The following is a 13,270-nucleotide window of genomic DNA, read 5'->3' as shown; positions in this document are numbered from 1 at the left end:
GATTTTTCAAATAAACAAAGAATTTTAATATTTTCGCTTGTATGCGCAACTATGAACGAATAGAAAATCTCATAAAAGTACTATTGACACAAGAATAAATTATTGTATGAATATGCTTGAATCATTTTTTTTTAACTATTGACAAAACTCTTCATGTTTGTAAAAATCAATAAACTCACAAAAATTTCACTGGATTATGAACAAATTTTGAAAGAATAAAAAATCATTGAAAATATGTTTTCATGGTTTTAAACCCTGTGCATTTTTAATTATCATTAACTTTTATCTATTCTAACTATTTTTCTCTCTCTACCATTTCAGGTGAGTTTCACCAAATAAACGTTCCAGATTTACGTAAGCCATGCTTTGTTCCATTTCAAAATCGGTGATATTTGTTTTCCCAAATTTCCCATCTTAGCCACCTTCTTCCCACACCCAGCAGTTATTTACTACACAATTTCGACTATTTGCGATTACGAAATCGAAATCGCAATATTTGCCGGTGCACTTGACCGATCGTTTCGCTCAGCAGAATGCCGCCCAGGCAGAAATAGTTTCCTAACCTTTCGTCCTCACTAATTTTAATGGCTGCTCGATCTTCGCTAATCGGCTGACCTCCACGACTCTAGCGGACTGACTTTTGATGTGGGTGGGTGGGCAATGTGGTAATAGTGGCCCTTCAAGTTCCCTTTTTTCTGGTTTAGTGTTGTTATATCAAATTTTCAAATTAATTTAAATACTTTTAAAAAAGCTTCGTTCAATGCTATCTTTTATTGAAATAAATATGTGAAATTTCGCTGTTGAACCATAAAATTTAAAGTTTGTTGGATATTCAAAATTTTGCGAAGAAGCTTTAAAACATCAAAACAATTTTCACACGGCCACTGCACACTGACTTAACATGTTCTAATTTTAGCTGTCAATTGTGATGTTTTCAGTGACGTTTTCTGACGAACTGAGCATCGCAATTTTCCCCCCAAACCGAATACGTAAAACGATCTCCTCTTGCTCTCTTTCTAACTTTGTAGTGTCGTGATGTGGTTAGACGCTGTTATTTAACCTTTGTTTATTTTGTTTTTTTTTCTTCTGTTTCTCGTGTGGCGTTTCTTCGTCCGACTTGTCTGCTGCAGCTTTCGTCGTTTTATTTTTAGACAAACATCTGACAATTGTTTTCGTTAAGGCTTTTAACTTTACGCTAACAATTAATTCGATTCATTTTAGTGCGTTTTTTCTCTCCTTCGCTTGGACTTCTCAAACAGGAGTAAAATGAGCGATTAGCGTAAATATAAAACAAATTGCTGCACATTTAGCACCCCCAAAAACACACACACACAAGCGAAGGCGTGAGCTATTTAAACTTTAACGTCGTCGAACGGAGGAACTATTTTTAGCCGGAAATTGTTCAATAAGTCAAACGCGGGCAAGCGCACTACAATGTGATTACAATGTTGCTGAAACGTCACTTTGTACGATGGACTGACGAAATGCGCGCTGAAGTCGTTAAAGTTGAAGGTGGATTTTAGAGCTGTTAAAGTTGGTGACTTCCGGAATGTTTTATTAGAGTCTGTTGCAGAACTAAAATTTCACAAATGTTTGGTTTATTTGCAATCAATGCTTGAGCAAATCAAATTTCAATGTTGCTGATGTTACTGGCTCTAAAATTGTATTATTTTGATTGTTTGATCAAAACATCAATCTTTTTAAAATCCTAAAACAAATTTCGGTATGTCATGCTGGTTTGAGTGACTCGAAAACTAAAAATAAGAAGTTCTTTCCAGTTCATAAAAAGAAATGCAAACATCGTTTTTGGGTTAGTTAGTAAAAATGCTCAAAAGGTTCTAAAAAACTTGTCATTCTGTTTATTAATATTGCCATTACTGTCTAATGTTATGGGCACTTTATATCAATTTTCAAAACTTCAAAAGATTAGATGTCATTTACTCGTTGAAAGTGATGTCCAGCACAACAGTTGTGAGCATCGTTAGACAGGTATAAGTTTGATGATCTGTTAATCCTGTCCAATGATTTAGACACATGGTTTGTTGAATTAAGAAAATGATGTCTTGTGTTACAGTATGTAAAAAAAGTATTTACACCCTTTGGGCACTATGCACATTTTGTGATGAAACATGTGAACAATTTAAAATTTAACAGAAACTAGTACTACGTTTTGTTCAAAAACTCATGCCGAACATTTTGTTGCAAAAAGCTCATGAAAAGATGATTTCTATAAAAAAAAAGTTATATAACAAATACTATTACAGAAATCAAAAAGGGTGCAAAAAAAAGTTTGTACACCTTTCGAAAAATTTACATAAATAAAGTTATTTGTTGACAAATCACCATAAATCCAGTCTCTCAACTCCAAATAGGCATCCTTGACTGATTAAAAAATAATTTGGATTGAATATAAAGTAAAATAAATACTTAGTATAAAAGTTTGTATAACTCTGGATATTTTATATGAAACTCATCTAAACTTAATTTTGCAAACTTTAAATTTATCTAAATGTCAATATATGACAATAAAATTGCTAAATAAATATTTTGGAGTGGGTATAACACCGTTTTGGTGGTCTTTGTATCGATAGAATAGGTTTTTCGTTGGATTTTCGTACCAACCCGGAATTACGTCGTCGGAAAATCCGCCGGCATCCGAACCGGTCCACAATTCACAAGTCAACCTATGTGGCATTGGAAAGGGCATAAAATTTCCGATCTTTTGATACCCATACATCTAGATTTTCTATAAAACCCACGTTTTTGAATACCTGGGCAAAAAGTATGTTTGTTCCATGAAAACAAAAATTACGAAATTCCATACATTTTTGGCAGGTTGCTCAAATGAAACCATAACAATTTTTTTGACTAGGTATTTAAAAACACGACCCCCTTGCATGCGTATCGCCCGGTTGCCACATCGCTTAAGCAGTGTCTGCGTCTCTTCTGGAAAAAATCTGTATTAATTATGTTGCTGCATCATTTTGTCTCGACAAAGATTTACACGAACTTTTTACTGAAATATATAACTCATGAGACTTTTCACCTTTATTTTGAAGAGTTGGTAAAAAAAAGAATTGAAAATTGCTGTTCTAGTAAAATCAATAATTAAAAAAAAACAATTGAAAAAAAATAAAAAAAATATAAAAAAAAAACTCTTAAGGTGAAGCCGTTGATCATTTTGGGAGATAATTGATGATCACTCTAAAATATTCTGTACAAAATTCAATTTAACGAATTTCTCCACCAAAATGAATCAGCATGTACCGGTTGTTGCCCTCTTGAAGCCACTGAAGGAATTTTTGATCTAAATCAAATGTGTCTCAAAATTTATATAATTTTGTGGAACAATCATTGACGTCCTAGTTGGCAATCATTGATTAATGACGATTTCCATAACTTCGCAAGGAATAGGATAATCGTTTCCAAAAGGAATCAGCACAACTTGTAGAAGGAATTTTGTCAAAATATTGAAAGCAACGCAAAATTTATATTTAATGAAAAATCATGGCAATGATGGAAGTCTTCACGTTTAATTAATTTGTAAATACCACCTAAAATAAAACATGAATGCGAGGAAGGCACCAACTACCTTAAGGTAAATTAAGTAACGTTTTTATTCTTTAATATCTTTAATATTGAACCTTTATAAGGAATGTACTTTTTTTTCATTAAATATTTGGCAAATGTGTTGTCATGAAATTTTCCCTTCTTTTATTTTAAATTCAACTTTTAGAAGGGAAAATCCAAAAAAAAAACTTTTTGAATATTTGACCCTCCTTTCTTCTAACTATCCCCTATCTATTAGCAATTTCGAAGGTTATTTTGTAACTTTTTTCCTTCCCCTGCTCAAATTTTCTCCCGTGTACCAGTAAACTCTAACACCGTTTGAATTAGTCAGCTGTTGAAAGGTACCCCATATCTCAGCTTAGGATAATTACTGCACTGATGTTTTTGCCAAAACAATCCAATAAATGAAATGAAATTAAACGAAATGAAATGAAATGAATATTCGACAATTGAGTTTGTTTATGAAATTTTACCTTCTTTTACATAAAATTCAACTTTTGGAAGTAAAAGTCTCTTTAAAGATTCACATTTTTCCACTCTTTAAATATTTGACAATCGCATTATTTTTTTTTGTTTTTCACCTACCTCTATTCAAAAAATCAATTTAACTAGCAATATTTTTTGTAACAACTGTCTGTTTTAAATAAATACAAAAAGGGAAAATTACATAAACAACTTTATTGCAAAAAATAATACAACAGAGAAAAAATTTGCAAAAATGATAGAAATGTTTAAAGAGAACATCTATAAGAGAATTTCCCTTCTTAAGTTGTGTATAAAAAATATGGGAAAATTGCATAAAAAAGTTGATTGCAAAATATTTAAAGAAAAGTTAAATCGAAATCTGCAAAACAATTAATTTCATTAATGAATTAAAACAGTAAATCTTCAACAAGGGTCATCGCCATCTGACTACTCTTGTGTCACCAAGCTGTTGTGGCCAAGGCAGTTTAGTCATTGAGTTATTCTATTAAAGGTCCCTCGTTCAATTCCCGTAGACAACACATTTTTTTTTTTTTTGAAGGATGAACTTTTTCTTTTAATGGACTCGAGGGCATAATTCTCTCGGTCATCTAAAACTGTGTTCTCTGTATCTGTAAACCCAAGTAGCAATCCAAATGCTCCTAAGTTTTATCAGTTTTTATAAAACATTTGAAAAAAGCGTCTTGCTTTTATAAAAGCTTTTATCAAGTCTTTTTGGGCTTAGCAAAATACTGTTCTAGAATTATCTTGAAAAAATCTTGAAATGTTCTCGAAGAACATGGAGCAAAGTTTTATTAATCTCTTTATGTACTTACAGTTATCTTGAAGAAGATATTCCCAGATCAAATTGACTTCACCAAATCAGTATTAAAACCAAGTTGTTTAGGGAAAGCTTTATTCGAAATCTTTTTGTCTTGACCTTTCAAATGTCAAACTCAGTCTACTTTTAGCAGCAAGAAGATCAGACGTTTCTAAAATGCCGGGCAAGCTCTTTTATTAAATTAAAAAAGATCATACTGCATTCGTAATTGTTATGTGAGTTAGTGATTCAATTGTGTCAAATTTAGATTCGTGAGGTGAAGAAACAAGTGTTGTGCATCTTTCTGAGCTTCCGGCATTGAACATTGGAAGGCGTTTCCGAATCATCAAGTGAAAAAAGTGACAAGTATTCTTTTCTGTTGTAATAAATAAATAAAAACGGTGAACTGAACGAAATCCTAGTTTCATTCAAATTTGACGAAAACTCGTTATTCGTAATTCACGAAAATGACGAAAATGTGCCAACACATGATTTTTGGATCTATCTCCAGTGGGCTAAAACTTGCATGCGCTAAGGTCGCAGTATTGTGCATTTTACTCTGGGTTAAAACTATGTCAAAGCTCACTCCAGTCTAGAACCCCTTGCTTAATCTTAAACAAGAGCTTTTCAAGAAACGTTGTTCTTGATCAAGAGCATCTCAAGAAAAGATGTTTTTCTAATAGCTTTAAGTCAGAACAAATAGATTTAACGAATTTCGCCATGTTTAAATGAAAAATAGCGACCTAGATGGACGCCATGATGATGATTACAGCTAAACAAGAAAAGTTTGCTTAAATTTTATGAAAAATGAGAGTTATTCTGACAGAATAATGTATTCGGTGTCTATTTTTCGAGGTATCTCTAGAAATTGATTGGTGAAATTTTAATGGCATGGGTTTCGCAATATGATTGAATCGATAATCAAACACTTATTTATATAATTATTATATTCATGTCACCGAATAAAGTTAACCATTTGTCGTTAAAAGTTTCAAAGAATAGTTGGATTTAATAAAGTAAATCTTGCACCCATATTTGCTTGATAAAATATAATTTATCCTAATCAAGAATAAAAAAGTTTAAATCATGTTTTATTGCGGCTACCAAGAGATCTTCAATAAAGCTACAAATTTGATTAGCTTTAGAATAAGTTCTATTAGATCTCTTGAGAGTATCTGAGAGTCCGTTAAAAATCAACAGCAATACTGTTTGGCTCTAGAACTCTCCTGAAATACGCTCTTGACAACCTCCTAAAATGGTCCATTTTACACTTATTGCTGCTTTAACTCTTCTTTATTGCTGCTTTCAGGATAAAGCGGTTTTTTGCTCGAATCTTTCCAGAGACTCTTAAAATATTCTTCCAGAGTGAATTAAAACGTAAATTGTTACTTGGGTAATCTTACCGCTACTCTCGTGTCGGACGAGTGCTGCCCAGTTCTGCATGTTCTTTAGATTGAATTCAAAAAAAAGAAGGAAAAAAATGATGATTTATTTAGAGATTTTTCCTTCTTCGAGATAAATTATGATCAAAACAAAAAAAAAAATACAACAGCTCAATTGTCGAAGATTTGAAGAGGTTTTTTCATCTTTAAGGGGAATTTCATATAAAAGAAGGAAAAATTTTATTCAAAAAGATATTATTGCTAATTATATTGAAAGGGGAAAAATGTAAAGCTAACAAGAGATATTTTCTTTCTTTCAATTAAATTTTCAATAAAAATATCAAAATTTCATTAAAAAGATTTCTTGTGATTTTTTCAAAAAGGAAACAATTTACAATTTGGGGGAAAAATATAAAGAATTTTTCGGAAAAAAAATAATAGTAATAATCTCTTAAAGTTATTAAAAAAAGTTAAATTAACAATACATTTTCATTCGTGAAATTGAGAAATACTTATAAAATAAAACAAAAATAAAATCAAGTACTACTTATGCCCAACGTCCATTATGCCAAACTTCCTTGATGGTTTTTGAAAGAGTTATGCCAAACGTCCATTATGCCAAATGTCCATTATGGCAAACGTCCCTGATGTCTTGGACCAATTATGCCAAATGGCCTTCTTGAAAACCCATTATGCCAAATGTCCATTATGCCAAATGGGGTACACCCCCCCTAAACTACTCTAAAGTGATTGAGAATATTAAAAACCAAATGGCGGTGGTGAAATGTTGAAAAAAAATCGCAATATTTAATTTTATAGGCAATCTACCATTCAAATTTGACTTAAATGAGGTCGCAGAACTCGAATTTTATGTTATAATTAAGAAAATAACATATACGAAAAACATATTTTTTGTTCATGATTCGATTACTCGAAGTCCCATACAAACCTTTGGATAATCGAACTTCGGATAATCGAGTCTGGATTGGATAAGGAAAAATCCAGATTTTTTATTTGACTCTTGACCACTAAAAGTTGAATGTACATATAACTTATTTATTTTAGTAATTTTCTGATGTGTCAAAAATCAAAAATCAAATTATTCGCTCTACAGCATTGCCTTGGCGTTCTCGATTGCGAGATTCCTACTCGAAACTAAGTGTCCGAAGGCTTGATTGTCCGGGACCGTGGTGTAGGGGTAACCGTGGTTGCCTCTCACCCAGTCGGCTTGGGTTCGATCCCAGACGGTCCCGGTGGCATTTTTCGAGACGAGATTTGTCTGACCACGCCTTCCGTCGGATAGGGAAGTAAATGTTGGCCCCGGACTAACCTAAAAAGGTTAGGTCGTTAGCTCAGTCCAGGTGTAGGAGTCGTCTCCTTGGGTCCTGCCTCGGTGGAGTCGCTGGTAGGCAGTTGGACTAACAATCCAAACGTCTTCAGTTCGAATTCCGGGGTGGATGGAAGCTTAAGTGTAAAAAGAGGTTTGCGATTGCCTCAACAATCAAGCCACCTAGTTTCGAGTAGGAATCTCACAATCGAGAACGCCAAGGCAATGCTGTAGAGCGAATAATTTGATTTTTTTTAAATAACTTAAGGTAAGGAATCGGGACACATGGGGCGAATTGGGACAGCTGATTTAGCAATATTGCAGCCTAATAATTTAATATTTTTTAAAGGTTTTGGGTAGACCAGATTCAGAGCAACAGAATGTGTTCAACCATTTCCAAATTTTAAGCATTTGAAACTGCTCTAAAACGTGCTGTCCCTATCCAGACTCTTTAGTCCCGATTCACCCCAGATGACGGTACTAACCATAATATAAAATATTACGATTTCTGGAGAATTACTCAGCAGGGATTTGATACTAAGTTAGAGTCAGAGTCGGTTGAGATGGATAATTTTGAAGACCAGGAGTCGGATTTGATTATTTTCGAGAAGCCAACGTCGGAGTTGGAGTCATCAGAAAATGTGTATAGGAGTTGTTGGAGGCGGAGTCGGAGTCCATGATGTCGGAGAATTGGAATCGAAGTCGGAATCGCAACAGGAGTCGGAATCGGAGTAAGCTACCAAACTTCGCTCTGATCTAATGTTTTAAAAAGATTGTAACATTGTAACATTTTAAAAATTGATGATGAAGAATACAAACTTGCATTTTTTGTACGAACAAACCGCCATATTAAAAATGGACGAAAAACATCGTTTTCCCCAAATGTCACCAATCCACCACAACAAGTTTCATCGTTTCGTGGTGGATATTTTCCCTCGATCAGTTGTCAAAACATTCACTCACACACCCACAAAACGCACGCAGAAACTTGATGATGTTGGCCTAGTCCATGAAACGATACATTTTCTACCGTGCAGCATAGAGAAAGAGAGAGAAGGAAGGGGAGAGAGTGAGCATATGTGTGAGTCACCGGAGCATAAAGTACCGCTATAGAGTTATCTAAGCCCGCTCTCACGCACACTTGCACGCCATTTGTTTTGCTGACCGGTACAAAATTTAACCTCAATCTTTTTCGTGTACGTATACACAATACATGCGCACGTAGATAACTCTATGCTTGGGAATGAGCTCAGCAAACAAAAGGCCAACTGTTACTTGGGCAACATGAGACTGCATGATTCGGTGGCAGCAGCCATCAAGGCGCAGCCAACGAATGAGAAAGAGAGAGAGAGAAACGAGCAATGAGAGAAGGAATCGTACGATGAAGGAGCTAAGAGAAGAAAACAGAAGAAGAGGTTAAACGTACGATGTAGAGCGTAATTTTGTGGGATGTGTCGGATGTGATGGGCACATCTTTTGTAAAATGTTTACAATAAATAGAATAATAAAGATGACTAAACTTCGACAGTATTACACTTTGTAACTGTACTGTTGACTAAACAAAATGTTATTTAAGGCGAAATTGTCATTTTTCATGACACTGTCAAAAACAATAACAACAATAATACCAGAGCAAACAAGCAAGGTTCATATATTTGTCAAAAGACTAGTTCAAGCAAAACATTGTAAAACGGCCTTTGTCATTTTTCAAAACATTGAGAAAAACGAGAATGAAATTTGCAACTAGTAATTCAATTCCAATTTTAAGAAAAAATGAGCAATTTACTATGATTATTCACTCAAAGAGCGTAAAACTAGTGTGCTTAAGCTTCGCTAAATTCAAATTTACGGGAAAAGTTTTTTTCCCCAAGAAAATCAATGAAAAAAATAATTAGGCCTCGTGCGAAAGTTTTACCAGTGCGGGATCGAGCTGGGCCCTTTGCGTGAAAGCACCTTTGTAAACAGTGACAGTTTCGTTTTCCAGTTGGACCCTAGGCCAAACACGATGACGGTTTGTTTATGTTGTTCTTTTGTTTTGGCCTGGCAGGCCAAACCAAAACAGAGTCTGCTTTCGTGTTGGGGCCTTTTCAATCAAACTTTTGTTTTAATTTTGAAAGGGGTTTTTTATTTTATTTTCGCGGCCAATTCGACAGAATTTTGAGTAATTGAGGGCAAATCGTGATATTGTGATGTGAAAAATAGAATTTTACAGTGGAAAAAGTTGTTTATTCTGCAATAAGGTTGGGAAGTTGCCGTGGCTGCCGTGTTATGTTCCTTCTGCATTTGTCAAGGTCAGTAACTTTTTAAGGTTTTTAAAATGATAATACTTAGATAAGTTTCTATTTTAAAGACAAATTCCCTTAGTGTTCATAATCCAGATGATCGCTTCGGCTGGTGCTTCTAGCATTCTCTGGATTTTCATATACTTATCGTGGACGAACTTGTGTGAATCAAGCTGCTGAAATTGTCGCTGGAACCAGGCCACAATATCGCTAGGCCGTTCGTAAAAAGCTACTGGGTCGGTGGACGGTCATGAGCAACTCCCAAGAAAAAAGCGGATCACTAGCAACGGAGAGTTTCATCGGAACGAGATGGCGACAGTAAGACACGGGAATGCAAACTAAGTTGAGAAATGGCTTCAGGAAAGATCGAAAATCCGATGGCCAATGTTCCACGATGGAGTTTCTATCATTATCCAACCGAAGATTGGATCCGAAGACTGCAGATCGAAGGAAAAATGAAGTTACAGAATAAATAAAATCTATTTGCAAACATTGTTGGGTTACGTTTATTTCAATTATAACGAATATTACTATTATCACGTCTTATGTTGTATGAAGTGTCTCTTCCGCGAATGGCCATTACTCCAAGCCGCTCCCTTTCCTGGAGCGGACACTCCCGACACAGGTACCAATGAGCTCGTTCCTACAGCAGACTTCTCACCGCCGCCGAACGCTCTCCGCCACTTTATCGCTGCAAGTCGCATCACGTCGGAGCTGATTCGTACCGTGTAAATTAACGTGATTTGTAAAAATGACCGGGATTTTCTTTTATTTGAAGCAGAAATCGATATAAAAAACATAATTTGCAGCAAAGGGCCAAATTGATTTCAATTTTGTTTATAAACAACATCTTGTTTGTCCCTTGAGCTAACACGATTTCAAAACAAAACACCTCCAGTTTTCACATTGGTCCTTTATAGTAAAGGAGCTATGTGCATGTTGAAAACAAACCCAATCTAAATTACTTTGGCCCTTAGTAAAATTAGGATTTATTAATAAAAAAATCAACTTTTTGAACTTTTCTCGATATATAGCGATAGTTGAAGACTTAGTGCATCATTTGCATGAAAAATCTCGTTTGTTTTGATTTTCGACTTAGGTCCTTTTACATTGTTTTGCTTGAGTTTCTAACTGATCGTTAAATTGTTGATTGACGAATCTGAAAAGCGATTTAGGGGAGATGGGGGTAAGACGCCCACCCTAAGGGAGAAGTCTAATAACATTTACACAACTGATTATTTTGATCTCAAATTACGTACATATTGTTCTACTACTAGTCCATTATAGAAATGACATAAATTAGTTGGTCTAAAAACCAATTTTCAATACATTTCAGCAATTTAAAAAAAATAATTGAAATCGTATATATATGAAAAACGTGGGGTAAGACGGCCACCCATGTGGGTAAGACGGCCAATGCTATAAATTAACTTAATATCTATGCTTAATACACCCAAACACCTACATGGTTGGTTCAACAGACTTCTGAAAAAAATCAGGTTTCAAATGTGAAGAAAAATGCTGTTCAAAAAATTTCATATTTTGGCTCAGTGAATTTCATATTATTGCGACCACATTTCATGAAAAACTATGAATTTTTACTACAAAACAAACACAATTTGAAACAAAAAAAAAATTAGTTTGTGTATTTCGATTAGAATAAGTAAATCAAAATTATGTAAAAAATATTAAATTAGCGATTTTTATGAAAAGTTTGATAGGATTTCATACTATTCAATGAGTTTTGCTATATCACAGTAAAGAATGTTGTCGAAACGGTAGTTAACAGCATTTTGATTAAATATGGATAGTTATATTGAAAATGCTTTTCCTTTATCTACAAATATGTCTTAATTGTCAAAAACCGTCAAAAATATAACCTATATCAAATAAAAGCTACAAATTACGGATGGCCGTCTTACCCCCGGAAGAGGTGGCCGTCTTGCCGCCAAAAAAAATTTTTTTTACATTTTTTGTAAACAGTTCATCGCATTTTTTGAACTTTTTCGAGGGACATAATCTAGGGAAAACTTCAATTTAACATGAAAAAATATTTGAAGACAGAAAAACATATTGTTATTTAACAAAAATGCCTAAGTTCATGAATTACGAAAATTACATCCAGTTTCAAGTTCAAAAATTATTTGTTTATTTTGAGCTATTTTTATACTATTTCAAACAATATTTCTGGCAAAGGTGACTCCATATTAGAGATGGGCTTTTTTGAGCGAACCGTTCTTATGAACCGGCTCAAGCTAAAGAACGAATGAGCGACCGCTCAGAAAAAATGAGCGGCGGTTCATTTTGTGAACCGGTTCTTTTCAAAGAACCGTCAAATCAAAGAGCGAGTCGAAGAACGAACCGAACGAGAGCGAATGAGCGAGAGCGAATGAGCGAGAGCGAATGAACGGAAAGAACGAACGGAGCGCTTGATAAGCGTCGCTCGCGCTGTCGTCGAACGGCGTCGTTTTCGCTCACTCTTTCGTTATTTCGCTCTCGCTCATTCGCTCTCGTTCGGTTCGTACTTCCACGCGCTGGTGGTGACGGTGCTGTGGAGAAAAGAGGGGAAACTAGGTTCTCACCGGTTCCAACATTATGGCGCACTTTATGCTTGTTGCTAGCCAGTGTCGGGGCGCCTGTGATTTTGAATCAGCTGACTGTCGCCAGATGTTGCATGATCTCATTATGTTAATATCGATAGATTTCTCAAATGTTATGTACATGAAGTTGTTATACGCATTCGAACATAATTAGTATGCTAGTTTAAGGTTTTAATCCATGTATTGGACCGTTTATGATTTAAAATGTATTTTACCACAGCACATCACACAAACTTGGTACTCTTTTGTGGTAATTGTTCAATAGATTTATTAAGGCATTTTTTCAGATCTTCTTTTTTGACGCTTGTTTTGATCATTCATTTGCTGTCATGAATAAAAGTTGTTCTTATTAATCAAAAAACTGCATTTCAAGACTAATTTATTAAGTGCAGCAAAACGCTACCTCAAATATGCATGTTACTGAACACCAAATTAAATCTTTTGTTTCACAAAATAATGGAAAGATAATTATCGAAACGATAATTCAGCTAACTTTTCATTACTTTTTACGATTGAAAGCAATAATTTGGTTGAAAATATTCACTTCTGTTTGTTTACCTCTCTATGCAAAAAGTTTTCGATATTTGTGGATTTCAGAGATCAATGTTTTTCTCCTTTTTCATATAAAACGTTTATATTTGAAATGCTTTCCAAAAAAGGATAAAGCAAATCGACGGTTTTCTATGTTTTGTGGACGATCTCCAATCTGTTCAGAATATGTGCGATGAAAACATATATTTTTGAATTATCAATCAACAAAAATCATACGAAGTGTGACACTCATGGACACTCCATTGGTCGTTTGAAATATTTTGAGCAGATGTTTT

General features: G+C 34.4%; 1 protein-coding gene and 1 long non-coding RNA gene across 11 annotated transcripts in view; both read left to right on the top strand.

The window, feature by feature from the left end:
- The window catches only part of LOC6050384 (tropomodulin), a 105,358-nt gene that overhangs the window by 45,295 nt on the left and 46,793 nt on the right, over positions 1-13,270 (top strand). The window lies entirely within an intron of this gene.
- Positions 9,527-10,340, top strand: LOC119765658. Its single transcript, XR_005276884.1, has 2 exons — positions 9,527-9,852; positions 9,912-10,340. It is a non-coding gene; the product is annotated as an uncharacterized LOC119765658 (long non-coding RNA).

Source organism: Culex quinquefasciatus, chromosome 1, assembly GCF_015732765.1.
Source record: "Culex quinquefasciatus strain JHB chromosome 1, VPISU_Cqui_1.0_pri_paternal, whole genome shotgun sequence".
Lineage (NCBI taxonomy): Eukaryota > Metazoa > Arthropoda > Insecta > Diptera > Culicidae > Culex > Culex quinquefasciatus.
The sequence above is the reverse complement of the archived record's forward strand: the minus strand, read 5'-3'. Positions and strand labels throughout refer to the sequence as shown.